General features: G+C 37.6%; 1 protein-coding gene across 1 annotated transcript in view; it reads right to left on the reverse strand.

Moving 5' to 3' along the window:
* MARCHF1 (membrane associated ring-CH-type finger 1) overlaps window positions 1–18362 on the reverse strand; it is a 383069-nt gene that overhangs the window by 280360 nt on the left and 84347 nt on the right. The gene's annotated exons all lie outside the window — the stretch shown is intronic.

An 18362-nucleotide genomic window follows, 5' to 3' on the forward strand; every position in this document is an offset into this window, starting at 1 on the left:
CAAAATAATGGGGGCAGCCCGGCTTTGAAAAGATAGAGGTTGCCATGAAGATACACTATTTGTGCTTAGCTCTGTATCCCCATGGGTAATTCAAATTCAGGGAGTGGCCAGGAAGTGTAGGAAGCTGTTCCCAGCAGAGGCACAAAGGAGGCACAACAGAGAAACGAAAGCATATTAGCAAACCTCACTGATAAATGACAGTGTTGAGGTCTCTCCCACAATTCCCAGAAGGAAAAACTAGGTAACATTTATGGTTTCCTCACACTTTACTCTGCAGAATTCATGCCTACAAAATATCTTCTACAATCTAAGGTTATATACACATATTCCCTTTGCATAGAGAAGACACACATATTTTCATTTTTCAGAATGAAAAAGAGAATCAGTAATAAAAGTCCTTTTTTGCTGCCATTCCCAATGGAAACTAAAAATATCCACATTATACTCTTTGTCATACCAGTTTTGAGAGGCAGATAGGACGGGATGTATCCTTTAATCTCAGGCTAAAAATGAGCTATGTCACGGTGTAGCCCAGTAGTATTGTCTGAAGTCTGGGAGGGTTGTTCCTCCAACTTCATTCGTTTTATTCAGTGTTGCTTTGGCAATTCTGGGTCTTTTTCAATTCCACATAAATTTTAGGATTATTTGTTATACTTCTGAAAATTGTCATGGGTAATTTGATAGGGATTGCATTAAATCTGTAGATTGCTTCAGGGATGCATTGTAAACTGACTAGACTTCAATTTAAAAAACGAAGAAACTATGGTTAAAAAAAAAAAAACCACATTCATTGATGTGCCTGAAGTTCTTTTTGTGAGGCAAGGAAAACTGATGTCAAGAGAGGACGATATACAAGGTATCTGCATTAAAAACAGAAAAAAAATATGTATTCAGTTTTATATGCACATACACACAAAGCTTTCAAAACAACTTAAAAGGTAAAAAATAATTACTCACTGTGGTAAAACAACTCGCTATGGATGATAAAACACCATTTTAATTTCTCCCTCAAGTCCTGAACACTGGCTATTCTGGCCATGTGAAACTTTGTTATATATTAGGAGAAAATGGGTCAAAAAACAAGTGCTTGGGTTCCAGATTTGTTTTGAAGACAAATCCATCAGAAACGTTTATAACTTCACATGGTGAATCTCCTGTTAAACCAAAGCAGAAGGCAGTCTGGAGATTCTGGGCAGGGAACACAGAGCCACTTTTACACTAGATTGAAGAGCAGAAGCACTGGGCTGTTATCCTGGTAACGTCATTCTCTTCAGATGAAGGAGCCCAGGGCACAGGAGAGCTGCAAGAGTTGCAAATAGTTGGGACAGGAGCCCCCTGGCGGCCAAGATGAGGGGCTGAGTCCATCCTCGAGTCTGGGGGTCTCCAGATAAAATCCCCATCGGAAGCCCTTCACACCCAAGAGGGCAAGAGGAAAGGGCATTTGAAAGAAAGAGACATTTTTATTCAGCATGATTTCTGACCATTGGATGCACATTTCCTCAGTACCTATTCACTGTGGATTTCCTGAGAACTTCATTTACTCAGGGACGCCCCAAACAGCTGGTGAAACACGACCACACCACGACAACAGTTTTTCCACCCTTACTCTGCAGTATGGAGGCAGAGAAAGACTAGAGGACCTCAGTTAGCTAATATAAAACCCCCAATTCAAGCTGCTTGGATCTCACCTCCTGAAACCTACTCTAGACTTCATGTGTTACTAGCATACCTGTGACTCTCTCTTTTGACTTACACATTTTCACACGTGACGATCTCAGTCACCCACTTCAATATCCAGAAGTTGCCAGGTTGCCCTTGCCACATTGCCCGGTGGCCCCCCCATCCCTGGGCTTCTAGGAAGTGGGCACCAGTCCAGAGGTGAGGGCAGAAGGAAGGAAGACTGCCCTTCTCCAGGGCTAGATAGTGACCCCACACACCAGCATTAAAAACCTACACTTCTGTTTGTAAATGCAGTTTCTGCCAGCACCACTTTGGTAGGTGCAAATGTACTTTATGAATATAGGTTTTTGCTTACAGATCTGTACCAAGGGCAGCGTGAACAGCTATGCGTGTGTGTAAATTAATTAGCTAAACAATTGCACCGGAGATCTCACCACACAGGAGATAACCCTCTCACCTTTTCCAGCAGACAGGTTAATAACTTGGCCTTGCCTGACTTCCTAATTTTCTGAAACTCATTTTTCAAATAGCAGATAGATTGTATCTGGTCAATCCAGGTTTTGGCTGAGTTTCTAAAACATATTGTGTAGAGCCTGGAGCAGTGTTGAAACGTCAGGATTCTGTGGGTCAGGCTGAATTGTGAACAATTCAATTAAAGCCTCCAAAAGTTTAATTTGAAACGTTTGAGCATCCTGGGAATGGCATTCATTTTATATTTAGCGTCAGTTTCTTATCTGTTTTATTAGTCTGGAAGATAAATGCGGACTAGATCTAACAGTGCCTGATCAACTCAAGAGTTTTCATGGATCTCCTAGGAATATTTCTTCTTCTTTTTTTCTGCTTTAAAAAAAGAATATATATATAGTACCAGTACCGTCATACTACATAGGTGGGTCGAGCTGGGCTAAAGGAGGAAACTCTATGCTTGAAAGTGCCAGGGTGGGGGAGAGGAAATGCATGTTAGGGCCAACAGATGAGCGGCATGGAAGCTGGGCTGGAAGATGCTGAGGACCCTGGACTGACCCACTCAGCCTCCAACCCTCCCTCCTTTCAGGTGTGGAAAGCCAGCAGTGGCTTTCCCAGATTCCCTTGCAGCTAGAGTTCTCCATGTGAATTATGTCCATCAATTGCATGCTGTCCTGAGATTTGGAAACGCTGACGTGAGGTCTTCTTTCTGGTGCTTGCGAGGCAGTTGCTGCTTTCCGTCCTGGATGTGAAAAGTGTCCCAGTAGCAGCAGGGTAGCACCTGCTATGACTTTTGCAGATGCTGACAGGCCACTGTAACCCTGTAGATGGGGCTCTTGCTTGAGCATGGTCTGGGAGCAACAGTGCTCTCCTTGGGGGACCAAGAGGGTCGCTGGGGGATTATTTTCAAGAAACTCAGCTGAAAAATTCTTCAGCCCTTCCAACAACTTAATTCCCATCTTAACTGATTTCCTAGAGTAGTTCCTGTTTCCTGTACTGAACCCCAACTGACAAAGGGAGTGAGGACCATATGCCGCTCAGCTGAATTTTCTCTTCTGAGAACCAAGGGAATTTTCCAGGCACAACACCCAAAGAAGTTGAACCAGGTCTACAGTCCAAAGTCAGTCTATTTACTAAATCATGGACAGAATTAAAGGACAAAAGAAAGCCAAATGGCCAAATCAAAGGTTTCAGGGAAAAGGGAAGCAGGGAAGCTACTCATGCAGACAATGGCCTACAACAGGCAATGGTCCAAAGGAATTTGTCAGCCCCCAAATTCATCTCCTCACCCCTCTGTACTTTCTCTTCTTCAGGTGGGAGCTTCCCCCGGCCAGTATTCTTGTGGGTTTTTGTTCTTGTTTTTGTTTTTGTTTTGCAGGGTATGTGGCAACTCTTCGGTGTGGCAGAGCTTAAACCACTCAAGGAATTCGTGATCATAAGTGCACAGCTTAAGGGTGCAGGCCCTCCCTCCCAAGCCACACAACCAAGCTCGGAGTCTGCATGGCAGGCAGAGCTGAGCGCTAACGGTTTCAGAGCACTGGGTTCTACTTACATTCTGGAAAGACAACTTGGAAGCAAAATTCAAAACAGATTAGAAACAATAACACCTGGAAGCAGAAAGACAACTCAGGAGACTGGTGAACCATTACAGGGCAGGCGGGATGAAGGCATGAATGGAAGTGAGAACACACTGGGAAGATGTAGCGGGTAGGTTTAATACGACACTGAGTAAGGGACTGGAGGTACTAGGAAAGGATGTGCTTTCTAATTTGGGCCAATGGAAACCTTGGGATGGATGCCTTTTATAAAGATAAGAACAGACATCAAACTCATAGGAACAAACAAGTTAGGACTCAGCAAAGTGGAACGTCAGGATAACATGATTCCAGAGCTGGTCTTGTCCCTCACGAGCTAGGCGATCATGAATAATTCCTTTAATGTTCAAGCCCCTCCTGCTCACATAATGGAATTAAGGATATCAGTCCCCCATCATGCCTGTAACTGACGTGAGAGTAAAAGGGGCTAATGCGACAGGGACGTGGAAATTGAGTTGTTTTTCTGATTGTTATTTTACCTCTGTTGGAAAACCTAGAAAGGTTTGTAACAAAACTCTCCAAACGTGAAAAATTAGATTTAATTGCCTTCATCTAGCTCAGTTTAAAGCTTGATCCAAAATATTATTCACTCTTTTTATCTTAGACCAGGTGGTCTGGGCGACTTCTGTATGAGAAAGCATAATGGTTTGGAGGGTATTATTTTATTTAGAGAGACAACTGAATAAAGTGGATGTGAGTCAGAGGTTTCCATGGAAATGGGGACAATTACGTGGAATAATGTGGTTTTCAGTGTATTGTGGACACCCTTGAGTAAAATCACTCAACACTTTCTGCAAGTGGTTAGAAACACACAGCCAACTGCAGATTCGTTACCAAGTCCCCACCGACACGTGAGCTGTGGGAACCCGGTCTCCCTTTTCAGCCACTCTGACAAGCAAAAGGCAATGAACATAAGCCATTGTATGTGTTATATTTTTTAAAGTTGCAACACCTTTTTGCACTTCACTCCTTTATTTTCCAAGAGAAAGAGACAATATGTTCTTGATCAAGAACAAAACAGAACAAACAACTGTACTTGTACATCAGCACCTCAGTTAATTTCATATTTGGCACAGAAATAAAAGCATGTAAAAACCAACCTTGCTTTCATGTACCTTAAAGTTCTGTCCTTAGGGGAATAAGTAGCAGGAATTGGTCACCTGATAAAACCTATCAAATAACCCTGCTAATTAGAGAAATTACACAGACTGCTTTTGTACTTTCAAATAGTTTTTCTGACATATATAACTAAAATAGGACAGACATGATATATTATGCTTGCTCGATTTCCATAAAGTGTTGAGAGAAAATAAAGTTCTTTTTCACACACTAGATCTTAAGCCAACTTCCATGGTTATACCTTGTCCTCCAAGGCACCTACTCAGATCAGGGCAGCATTCTGGATAGGCAGACACAAGCTATTACTGTAAATGTACACAAATACTTATATTATTATGTTTATAGTAAAAAAAAAAAAGTCCAGTATAATAAGTAGGATAGCATTCTTACAATCATTTATAATCAATGTATTGGAACAGGTAAGACCATATACAGGGTTTTTAATTTTTTTTTAATTTTTTGTTTGCTTTTTTGACAAATTTATTTTTAGTTTTGTATGTCTTCCATTAGCCTTTATGTATTTTTTTAATTGAAGTACAGTCAGTTACAATGTGTCAACTTCTGGTGTACAGCACAATGTCCCAGTCATGCATATACATATATATATTTGTTTGTGCATTTTTTTCATTAAAGGTTATTACAAGATATTGAATATAGCTCCTTGTGCTATACAGAAGAAATTTGTTTTTTTATCTGTTTTTATATATAGTGGTTAACTCTTGCAAATCTCAAACTCCCAAATTTATCCCTTCCCACCTCCTTCCCTCTGGTAACCATAAAATTGTTTACTATATCTATGAGTCTGTTTCTGTTTTGTAGATGAGTTCATTAGTGCTCTCTTTTTTCTTTCTTTCTTTTTTTTTCTTTGGTTCCACATATAAGTGATATCATATGGTATATATACACAATGGAATACTACTCAGTAATAAAAAAGAATAAAATAATGCCATTTACAGAAATATAGATAGACCTGGAGATCTTCATTCTAAGTGAAGTAAGCCAGAAAGAGAAAGAAAAATACCATATGAGATCACTCATATGTGGAAGACTTTACATATAAAGAATATTTTCTATTTCAATATCATGACTTTTGAAAACATCATATCATTAGATTTTTCCCTAAGTGGTTACATCATTTTTATAACCCTTATTTTCAATAGCTGCATAATAGTCCATCAAAAGACATTAATTGAGCACCCACTATGCACCACACACGATCATATACAGGGTTTTTAAAATCCCAGAGTCAGAAATCTTTCTAGACAAGCAGGCACATGAGTAGTGTAATTCATCTATGGATTTTGGCTATATATATCAAACTTGAGGATTTCACATGTATTTTACAAATGCATAGATAAGTACTTTAATATAAAGAGTTTATAATATAATATAATTAGAGAAAGATTCTTTTTCTTTCTTTATTATTACCTGGCTTAGTGACAAGGAAAAATTTGCTTCAAATATCTTCATCTCAGTTCCCCATCTTCAAGATGAGAAAAATAATATAATAAAGGGTCTCTTGAGAGAAAAAATTAAAATGAACTGACTTGGCTTAGCACAGAGCCCCTTGGAATAGGCTGGAGATGGCAACATATGGTGGTCTTGGGCAAGACTGAGTGAAATATTTATTTCTTTTTCAGTGTCAGGAATTAGCATGAAGCTCTCCAGAATGTCTGCAGTGACAAGTTTTCATGTAATTGGGAGGAGCTGGCTTTTTAGGGATCTATTTTCAGATCCATACCTAGAGGATAGCCGTAGTTTATTACCTGATGCACACTGACGCTTCACTCAGCACTTAGGGCTTGTTAGAGGAGGCACCTCGGTCTCTCTGTTATGAAGAAAGAAGTGTCACTTTTGGAATAAGATAGACAGAGACAAGGAATGAGAAGAGTCCCTTTGGCCAAAGCTAACAGAGTAGTAGAAACAGAAATCACCAGCAGAGGAAAGTGTTCTCTCCCCAAAGAGTGATGCCAAGTGGACCACTGACAGCAAAGGACTCAGAGGCTGCTTGACCTGAGGGCTATGATGGAAGAACATGAGAGAATTATTTCTGAGCTCGAGACAATAAGCCCCTTGGAAAACTCACAGAGTAACTGGAGAACAAATTAAGGAGGCTGAATTTAGGCAAGCAAGTTGAAGCAAACCACCCGAATGTGGGTTTTAATAATTGCTCTGAACATACCACAGGATTGCTTTGGAGAGATAAGAATGCATTTTTTTCTGGTGGAAAGGACATTAAAACACCATGTACTTACAATCACAGGGGGTCTGAGTGTCTAACTTAAAAACACACCACTATTTAGTGGCAGATTCAGAACTGAAAATACCATGAATCACAATTAGAGGCAGTATTGGGAGCTAGCAGGATTGAATTCTTGATCCAGTGCTATTAGACTTAATCAAATGATTAAAACATGCTGAGCCTTAATTTGCCCATGATTACACAGGTAGGAAGTGGCACAGTGTCATTCAAATTAAAGTAATAGGAACAAGAAACAGTTGGCACACGCACAAAAATAATAAAATAGCAGATTTAAACACCAAAATTAAAATCACCAGATTAAACTCAATTAAAAAGCAAATGTTTCCATGTGGATAAAAAAGTACAGCTATTAAAAGCTATAGACACAACTGACATATAATAATAGAGGAAAATAAAAGTGTCAATAGTGCAAAAAAGACACATCATACAAAAACTAACAAAAAAAGTTTAGCTAAATAAATATCAAAGTAGACCTTAAGGAAACAATCATTACTGTGATTAAAGAAGATTTTATACTGATAAAATGGTCAGAACACAAGAAGGGTAGAATTAAAATTTTATAAAACAACTAGTTAAATTATTATATAAAGCAAAATTGGCAAAATTAAAAAAGAGAAACTTATAATCATAGCGGAAAATATTAACATACCACCCTTGAAATGCTAGAACAAGCAGACAAAATGACAATCAGTGAGGGTATAGGGTCTTTGAAAATCATTATTGGCTAACTTGAGCTAACTGATTTTCACAAAACATTGCACCTGATAATTGCAACATGCACATTCTTTCCAAGAGAATGTGGACCTTGAATATGTAGCAGAATTATCATTTGGTGGGACATAAAGCAATCTGAACAAGTGATAAAGGACTGAAATCAATAATAAAATGATAACCAGAAAAATCCTCCAAAGTTTAAAAGCTAAGAAATAAACAATGTATTTCCTGTATCACTTAAGTGACAAAGGAAAAGCTGCACTTAGAAGGACATTTATAGCCTTAAAAATGCCTATATCAGAAAAGAAGAAAGTTGATACTCAATCGTCTAAATATCTATCTGAAGAAACTAGAAAATAAATGACAAAACTGAAACCAAAGTAAATAGAAGAAAGAAAACAATAAATCAAAAGGACAAAATAATTAAATTAAAAACAAATATACAAAGGCCAAGACTGCTAACTAAGGAGAAAAATAGTCTTTATATCTCTTTTTTTCTAGTTGTTAGCAGCAGACGGGGCTAGAACAAGTCGATTGCAGGGATACCCACGTTCAGAAGAATCACTGTGAATCCTTACTTCAGACCATGCACAGAGACTAACTCAAAGTAGCTCACAGATCTAAATGCAAGAGTTAAAACCGTAAAACTCTTAGAAGAAGACGCAGGAGTAAATCTTTGCAATCTGGTTAGGCAGTGATTTCTCAGATACAACACTAACAGCACAAGCAATAAAAGAGAAAATTGATAGTTTGATTTCAAAGGACACCATCAAGAAAATGGGAAGACAATCCATAAGGAAATATATATATATATATTTAAATATAAAATAGGCAGTTTTTGTCTAGAACATAGAAAGAAGTCCAACAATTCAGTAATAAAGAGACAATTGAACAGACATTTCTCCAAAGAAGATACACAGGTGGCTATTCAACATATGAAAAGATGCTCACCATCAATTAGTCATTCAGCAAATTAAAAATCAAAATCATAATAATCACATCAAACGCAGCAGAATTGCTAACAACCAGAAAGACAGACAATAACAAATGCTGGAGAGAATCTGGATTAACTGAAACCCTCATATGCTCCTGGTGGGAATTTAAAATGATGCAGCCACAATGAGAAACATTTTGGCAGTTCCTCAAATTGTTAAACATAGAGTTACCATATGACCAAACAATTCTAGTACCTAGCCAAGAAAATGAAAATATATGTTCATATAAATAGTTGTATATGAATGTTTGTAATATTCATATGCTTATATGTTTAAAATAGCCAAGAAGTGGAAACAATCCAAATCAACTGATTTAGTCAAAATTAGCAAGAGATATCATGAGAAAAAGAGACTAGCCCCAAATACCCATATCAGAAAGGAAAAGATGGCATTATACACAATAAAAAATAATATGACCAATTTTACATTAATAACTTTGAGAATCTACTCTCATGTGGGTGAAATGACCATATTTCTAGAAAAACATGTCTTATCAAAGCTGATATGGGGAGGGGACGGTGTAGTTTGGTGGTGGAGTGCATGCTTAGCATGCATGAGGTCCTGGGTTCAATCCCCAGTATCTCCACTTTAAAAAAAAACTGAATAAATAAATAAACCTAATTACCTCACCCCCTGCCCTGCAAAAAATAGTTATAAAAAACTGATACAGAAACGAAATAAATTCTGCTTTCCCCTTTTTTGAAATTTGTTGAAATCTCTTTTTGCTATTACGGATTTATTCCTTTTTGTATTTTTATATAATCCTTCTTTGGGATCTCAGGAAAGAAAGCTGGGGTGGTGAATCCCCACCCTGAATGTGAAATAAACATTTGAGTAGAAAGGCAAGTATTTTTATTTTTAAAGAAAAGTAGATAATTTGAGAAAGACACTTTTAATCCAATCAGAAAACATCACTTGGTTCCTTTTAAGTAAGAAGGTGGTATAAAGTCACTTTTTAAATACATTTAAAATATTTTTTATAAGAAGCAGACTTATTTTTAATCTCTGCTTTGCATTTACTGTGTGCCCCAAATCGATGTATTGTAGTAATGCAAAGATTAGCCTACACTGCATAAGGACTGGGTAAAGGAACGTTTTCTTCAATGTCTTTCACTAAGTGTAAGTAGATCTCTGTCAAAGAATTAATACAAGCCAGTGGCAGCAGAGCTAATCATAAGGCATTCAAGAAAATACCGTGAATAATGTGGTTCCAGACTTTGATAAAACACTGTGTGTGTAACTGCATTAACTTTTAAGTTTCTTCTTGCACAGTGAGAGGCAGCAGCAACATCACGCATGTTATGCTGACCGAAGGGTGCTGCTTTGTCTAATTTCAGTAGGTGAAATTAATCGCCCCATGAAAACAAGGCAACCAACTTTTGTTTGTCGTCTCATTGCAATATGTGTAATAAAATTTGGTTGGTGTGACAAGGTGTCTGTGAAAGTTGACAAGTTGGTAACTGCAGTGTGGAAAGCCATTTCATTTTTTTATCTTTAAAGAATTACTGGATCATTAAATTAAATTTTATTCCTGTAGGCTGCATCAGACACAGAGAAACCAGCTGTTTCTGCATGTGAGTTGCTGGTTTCCTAAGGTGGAATCACAAAGCTGTATTCATGGATTATTCTGCCTAATCATTACAGCTGACAATTACTGTGGTGATATAAAAATAATTTAACAGACCGTCAACTAAAATGTGGCTTTTGGCTTTTAACCTAAGAGACTTGCTTCGTATGTTGAACAGACATTTTACTGGATGAAATTGTGCTAAACAGTTAAAACAAATTCAGCCAACGCAAGAGTGTCTATTCAATAACCTTATCCCTTCCTCTGGAAATGTCATCGCTAATTATCAGAACATGAGGATAATCAACCAGTCAGGTATTTCAAATGTAGATCCGACAAGTATGTTTCTCATCTCCAAGCTCATTTTAAACACCATTTAAAACTACAGTGCATTTGCACTTTGACATTTAGTAGGTGCAAATAAAAATCTTAGAAGAGATTTACTACTCCTATATAAATGCACTAAACTGAGCTGTTTCAGAGGCTGGTGAATCCCCTCAGGCAAAATATTTATTCAAAAACTAAATTTTTCTGTCTCTGAAATGGGGAAGATAAGGGCTGTTTTGCCAATTATATACATACATATATATACACACACACATATATGCATGTATTATGTATATATATACTGCTTAGAGGATATATTTTATATATATACTACATATATAAAATATAAATGCATATACTTATGTACATATATAAAGTAAGTGTTCACAAAAGTGTACAACAAATTCAGAGTTAAATGTGTGAATTAAGCTTACTTCTAATGAAGTCAGTGTGTTTATCTTTTCCTGAGCACGTCCTTTGCAGCATAGGGAAGTGTATTAGGGCAGAGATTCAAAAATTAGATTTACTAGCAGGATAAACTTGGGCAAGTTACCTCTTTCCTCTGCTGCAGTAAGGATTAAATGGGTTGTTAAAATGTCCGGTGCTTAGACCTGTGCCCAGGACACAGTATGTATTCAACAAACGATAGCTTTTATGGGATGATTTTCCCACTGTGAGCAAATACAAATACACTTCCATGGACTTGTTTCCTTCCCAAAGGAGGCGTTTTGACACATAGCTCGTCCTCACTGTTCACCAGGAAGGCTCATTGTTCTCCCAAGGGAACCCCCTCCATGTGGCCACTCAATTATTACAGCCTGCAGATGTAAGGTTGGATATTAAGGCTGAATAAAATATACAAAGATACTGAGTAATTACATATACACATATATATATATATAAACCGCTTAGAGAACACTATATATACTACATGTAAAATATAAATGCATATATGTATACAAGTATATAAATTAAGTGGAAATGAGTTAATTCCACTACCGATAGAAACACAGTCTTGTGTTAGGTCAAGAGTATTTCTCTAACTCAATTCCTGAAGATGGTTCTGTTTACTAACTCCATTAAATAGATGTGTCTTTAAAAGGAAACGCAATACGGGGTTTAATTTTCACATGATAAATGGTTTCTCCAGGGTCATGGAGTGCTCCTCCCCGGCCCCTCCTTATCTCCACCCTCTTCGTGCCCCCACCTCTCAGTGGTCTTCAGAGAACACCTGGAACGTCTACAGCCAGGCCAGGGTCACCCAAGGGGTCTTCTTACAGCCTGTGTTTGCTCCTCATGCTGCCCTACTCTTGACCTTTTATTTGTTTTCTTCACTAGATTCTTGAGGATAAGGACTGTCTTTTTTTTTTTTCAATATGATATATTTATTGCATAGTGCAGTGCCTCACTCACAGCTAACCCTCAATAGAGAGCAGCTACATGAATAAATGAAGATACACACTAAGCTGGGCGGTACCTGTGATCCAAATAGTTCACAATCACTCATTTCCCCAGTGATTTGTTTAGTCCCTATTTCATTCCACGATAACAGACAGCTCCCGAGTCCCCAGCGGTAACTCAATGGTACACAGCCCTGGATGCTAAATGATCCATCCCTCAGGCAGTGCAATGACTGTACTGGTGAATTAGCAGAGTAGGTGTTCTAGGTTGAGCATCATCATATCACAGCATGTAACTGTCTGTCAAATATTTACAGGAACAAAGTACCCTCTGTGAAGTAGCACAGAGCTCTGGATTCCTGTTCTGGCATTTTTCTAATCTTCCAGAACCTCTGTTTCTCTGGCTGTGTCATGAGAACAGCAATGCCTGCTTTTAGGGTCACCATGACATTTTGAGATACACGTCTTAACTCCTCAGCTTAGAACAGGCGTTAAAAATACTCTTATTGTGTTAGCAACCTAAATGTCCATCAACAGATGACCAGATAAAGTTGTGGTATATTTATACAATGGAATACTACTCGGCCATAAAAAAGAATAAAATAATGCCATTTGCAACAACGTGGATGGACCTGAGATCATCATTCTAAGTGAAATAAGCCAGAAAGAGAAAGAAAAATAGTATATGATATTACTTACATGTGGAATCTAAATGAAAAAGACACAAACTTATCTACAAAACAGAAACACTCACAGACATAGAAAACAAACTTATGCTTACCAGGGGCAAAGAAGATAGGAAGAGATAAATTGGGAGTTCGAGATTTGCAGATACTAACTACTATATATAAAAATAGATTAATAACAAGGTTCTACTGTATAGCACAGGGAACTATATTCAATAGTTTTTAATAGCCTATAATGAAAAAGAATATAAGGAATATATATATATATATATATATATATATATATATAATATATAGGTTTAATGAATCACTATGCTAGACACCTGAAGTTAACACAACATTGTAAATGATTATAATTAAATACAAATACAATAAAATAAATACTCTTGCTGGATTATTAGTAACAGTGCTTTGAGATGTAAGTGTATCTGAGAACTATATTCTATTCATCTCTTGAGAAGATTGTTGCAGAGAAATAGCTCTGGTTTGGTATTCTGGAAATCTAAGAGATTCCACTTACTTCCAGGTACAATGTTTATTCTGAGGTTAAAACAAGCTGACTTGACATATATCACGTCCATTTGTCCTTTCTATAAAGTATGAGAACACTCCCACACACACACACACACACAACTCCACAAAGAAGAAACCTTTGCCACCCATGTCATTTGTGAGTCCAGAGACAGAAGACCCCTCAGTTCTACACACACAGGAGGCCCCTCCCATCAGGGTACACAATGCTGCCCACTGGGTCTCAGATAATTAAACAGGGCACTGGAAAACCAGTGTGCTCTGAAGACTGTAGAGATAGCAGAATTAAACAACTATTGAGAATCAAACATCTTTCTGAGGTGCTCACAATTTAATTTATATCTAACTTAAACCGACAGACATGACACATTTTGATAAAGAACAGCTCTGAACATAATCTGATTTACTCCGTAGAGGAAAAGATCACTTCCTGCGAGGAACAATTTAGATCAATCATTCCTATTGTGAATAATCATGTTTTGACATTGTTCAGTAGCTATACAATTAAAGTTAACGCACTACTCCAAGAGACTCAGTGCATGTAATTTTTCCTCGTGGTATGATGTTTGAAGCACCAGTCTCCCTTTCTGCATTCTTCAGTTCCATGTTTCCATAACAACCATGGGGATATATTGTTAATGATTTACTTTCTTACAAAAACCAAAGCTCTTGAAAGGCATAATGTCTTTTATTCAAGATCCCTCACTTACTTTTTATAGTTATTCTAATAAAAATTTAGATTTCAGTCACTATTGCCTTTGGCAAGACCTAGTAAAGTAGGCTTTGTAATAGTGATTAAAAACAGTAACTGATAAATGATCAAATGGAAAGAACCAAAAGGAGGGAAGAAAATGAGGTTAAAAAACCCTGCCAACTCTATGTGCCCTGACGATTTATTTTCAGAATGTACAAAGGCCATTGCACAAGGATCCAGCGGCCCACTTGCTCAGGGATGGAAAGAAATCAGTGAGCCTGTTGAAAATGAGTCAACAGGTTTAATGAGAAATTTAATACCCCCAGGCTCCACTTTCTGTTTACCTTTTATTTGGTTTCTAAGAGAGGTTATGTTTGTGGGGTGATACGAGTCCTTCTGCTGTAGGCAGATGGGTGACTTCCTTCAGCCTGGTAAGACTGAAAATAGACTAAGGAAATAACTGGGGAGAGAACGAGGACTATGATTCCGGCAGGTATTCCTCGGTAAATGTGTTTTCTCAGTAAGGACCCTTTTACATGTCATTGTCTCGTGCACGGGGGAAACCACCTGTGATATTTTAAATCCTTACCAAAGGAGAACCTTATTACAACAGAATGTACTTTGTATAATCACGATTTCAGTTTCCAAAATTTAACTATGTATTTCTGTCACAGAAACCATCTCAGAATTAATTGATCTTTACAATGGGTTCTTCCATATTTTAAGGCATAAGGTATTTCTGATAAGAAGGGATTTAATAGGAGATATTGTACTAGATAGAATTTTATAAACAAAAAAACAACCTCCCTTTCACTCAGTTCGTGCTCTTTGCTCAAGCTGTTTATCCAGTCTACAAATTTTATTAAGTCCCTATTATGTTCCAAACACCAGGGAGACGGCAGTAAACAGGACCGATATTCCCTTTTCATCTTATATCCTAGTGCAGAAAACAAAAAATAAACCAACATGTCTTCATACTTATGTAACTATTTTCAGATACACGTGAGTCTCCGTTCACTTTGGTCAATGAAACCCTGCTCATTTCTTGTCTTTCTCTACTTTATTCCAAAGGCGACACTTTATTCCTCGTAACAGGGAATAAGGTGCATCTTCTAACAAACCCCCAGAGCTGGGGTGCAGCTGTGAGGAGCCTTTCAGGTTCAAGTTACGCTAGCTTCCTCCCTGGGTACCCCTCTGGATAGGAGATTGTTGCTTCTTGCAGTTACTAATGTCATACACCTTTTGGACTTTCTCAGTCTTCCAATAACAGATTAAATAATTTGTAATATTCGATTCTCTGTTGAAATTACCAACTTCTGTTTTCCTGACTGCACCCCAATTTTTCTAACAATCCAAGTGCAGAAATTGGTAGCCAACACCTGTGCTACTACAACAAAAACCTAAAATATGTGGTGTTTGTTTAAAGTTGGGGCAATGGGGAACGAGGAAACTGATTTCAAAGGTAGAAAGCCATTGATCTGCATGATGTTTGGGCAAAACTCTTGGCAAACCTGTTTGAACTAATTTGAGAGGCAGACAGTGGGCCTGCTGGGCTGGCAACACTCAAAATAGACCGAAAAGCAAATTCAATAATGTATGTTGATGATTATTGTATACATTCAGCAAGGTGTTACAGGAGAAACACGAGCTCAGGAACTAACCAGCTGGTGTGAAAGCAGGTCTGACCAGACGTAGAGAGAATCCAGAAATTTCAGGGTTTATCAGACCCAGTTACTGGAATCAGCTGCTTCTAAACCCTAACTGGTGAACTTGACATTGAGGTGAGTGTTGAGTAACAAAGGTCTGACGAAAAATCACATTTGAACAAAGTGACCCAAGGCTAATAGGACATTCCAAGATGACACCTAATGGACCCTCTCAGTTGAACAAAATATCTCTTGACAAAGATCAGATTAAGGATGTGGTCCTTCTGCCTAGTTTTCAAGGTAAGGCCATCTTGAGAGAGTGGCATGGAGAACTGGAAATCAAGGGCCTCTGAGAAAAAAACTTCCCTACTCACGATCAGGAGGCAAACAGATCAGGACCCTATGAGGATTTCAAAGGACTGTACTAAAATACCATGATTCCAGAAGAATAAGCCTTGAAATACTCAAGACTTAAAACAACACTTGGCCTCATAATTTTCTCCAAACAGGAAAAAATCTATTAAGATTATACATATTTCAATCCTCACTTCAAACGTGGACAAAGAGCATAATAGAAATGAAGGAACTTTCCAGGAGGCACATCCATAGGCTAGAGAGAACTTCTCATGGACAAGGGGTGCCTCCCAGGGAGCAGAGTCAAAGCCAGTTCAAAGATCCTCTCTGACTTCTGGGTTAGGGAGTCTTGATAATGTCTGTCCAACACAATTTCATCACTGACTTCCATGTGCATCTGAGTCCTTCTTCCTCCAAACATGAGTGTTTATTGTGATTTCCCTTTTCTTACTCCCCTCCTGCCCATTGGGTATACATGTATGTTGAGGGCTGGTTGCAAAATATAGGTGATTCACCATCATCATCATTAGATGAGGACAATGAATGACCAGAGATCACGAGCTTGAATGGAATCCAATCACTAAAAGAATTTTTAGTTGTCTCCCTTGGAAAGTAATAATCCTTTTCATGAGAGACTGGAAAAATGATGTGACTATTTGGTGACCAGAAAGGTGGACCAAGGCAGAGAGGGTCTAGATGTCCACTGATTCCATTTGATTTTTCCTGGCCACGTGACTTCCAATATTTCTCAGCCTCCCTTGCAGTTCAGGTGAAGGAATGAGATTAGGGTTTGGCCGATGGAAAGATGTCTACACATTCAAGTTCACTTCATAATAGCTCATGCCCAGTGGCCCACATAGTCTCTTCCTTTTTCTCAGTGACTTAAGAGACTGTGTGCTTAAGAAGGCAGCATCAAAAGATGAAAAGAGTCTTTAATTTCTCAGTAGTGAACCTCCAAAGAGAGCTGCCCTGAACCCATCGGCTAGGACATAAGAAATACTTTATTTTTCTATGTTAAGAAACTAAACTTTCTTGGTTGAACAAAGTATCTCTGCCTGCCCCCCATTGAGATTTGGGGGAATTAAGCAAGATTTTCATGTCTATGTTTTGTCAGTTGAAAACCTAATCCTTGCAATAGTTTCTCTTGAAATTCACTCAATGATGTTTGCTCAGGATCACTGTTTCTATGTAAAGTAATAGAAATTATCAAATAAAAGTAAAAAAATAAACAGAAAACTGTTGCTTATATTTAATTATGTGTTCATCAATAAATAAATCAGGCTGATGAAAGCTCTTGTGTTCTTATCAAATGGTAAAACAGTAATTAAAATTTAACACGTCAATTTAAAACAAAACAAGAAAGTGTATTATTGATTTGGTCTGCAAATCGTTTACAGTGGCTGGAGGTTATTGTCTCGATACAGCATTAGATTTTAAAATTAGATTAATTACTGGATTTAATTAAGTTGGTAACTGATGTCTTTTTCTTTTTACTAAAAGTATTTGAATGGAAAGAAATGTCATTAAGAAAGTGAGACAGTGTAGTGTAGCAGAAAAGGCCTTGCCTTGAGAAGCCAGGATTCTAGCAATCTTAGAAGTGACATTTACTAGCTAAGTGACACTGGGAAAGTCACTTAATTTCTCTGGGTCATAGTATGCACTTGTAAAATGAAGCTAATATTAGATTACCCAAAATTATAAGAGAAAGCCAATCCAAATGTTTGTTCGAGACTTTTATGGTTTTGACATATGGTTCTATGAAATAGGAATTTAAGCACTAAAGCCACTCTAATGAGAGCACAGGAGTAACATTTTTTTTTTCAAATTTTAGTTATTGTGTGATACCTACGAGGTCCAGCTTTATGTAGAAATGTTGTGCAAAAGATGCGTTTCAATGGTGTTAACTCATGCCAAGTGGTTTTACTGAAAATAGTAATTTACGGAAGATCGTATCAGAGTGAGATGCAACGTTGCAGACAGTAGTTTCAGAGAATGTTGTCCCTAGAACTTTGTCCAATCACATCGCATGATCTCTTCATACCCTTAGCCCTCTCCCAACAGTCTAAGACAATAGAATTAAGCAGGATTCCCACTTCTACGCCTAGTCCTTCCAATGATTTCTCCTGAAATTCACTTAATTATGTTTGCTCAAGATCATAGTTTCTACGTAAAATAATAGAAATTATCGAATAACTCAAAAGTAAACAATTAACCAAAAGTCTTCGTTTATACTTAATTATATGTTCATCAACGGATAGATCAGGCTAATGAAAATGCTTATGTTCTCAAAAAAAATGGCAAATCAGTAATTAAAATATAACTAATG

The sequence above is a fragment of the Vicugna pacos genome, chromosome 2 (assembly GCF_048564905.1).
Source record: "Vicugna pacos chromosome 2, VicPac4, whole genome shotgun sequence".
Taxonomy (NCBI): Eukaryota; Metazoa; Chordata; class Mammalia; order Artiodactyla; family Camelidae; genus Vicugna; species Vicugna pacos.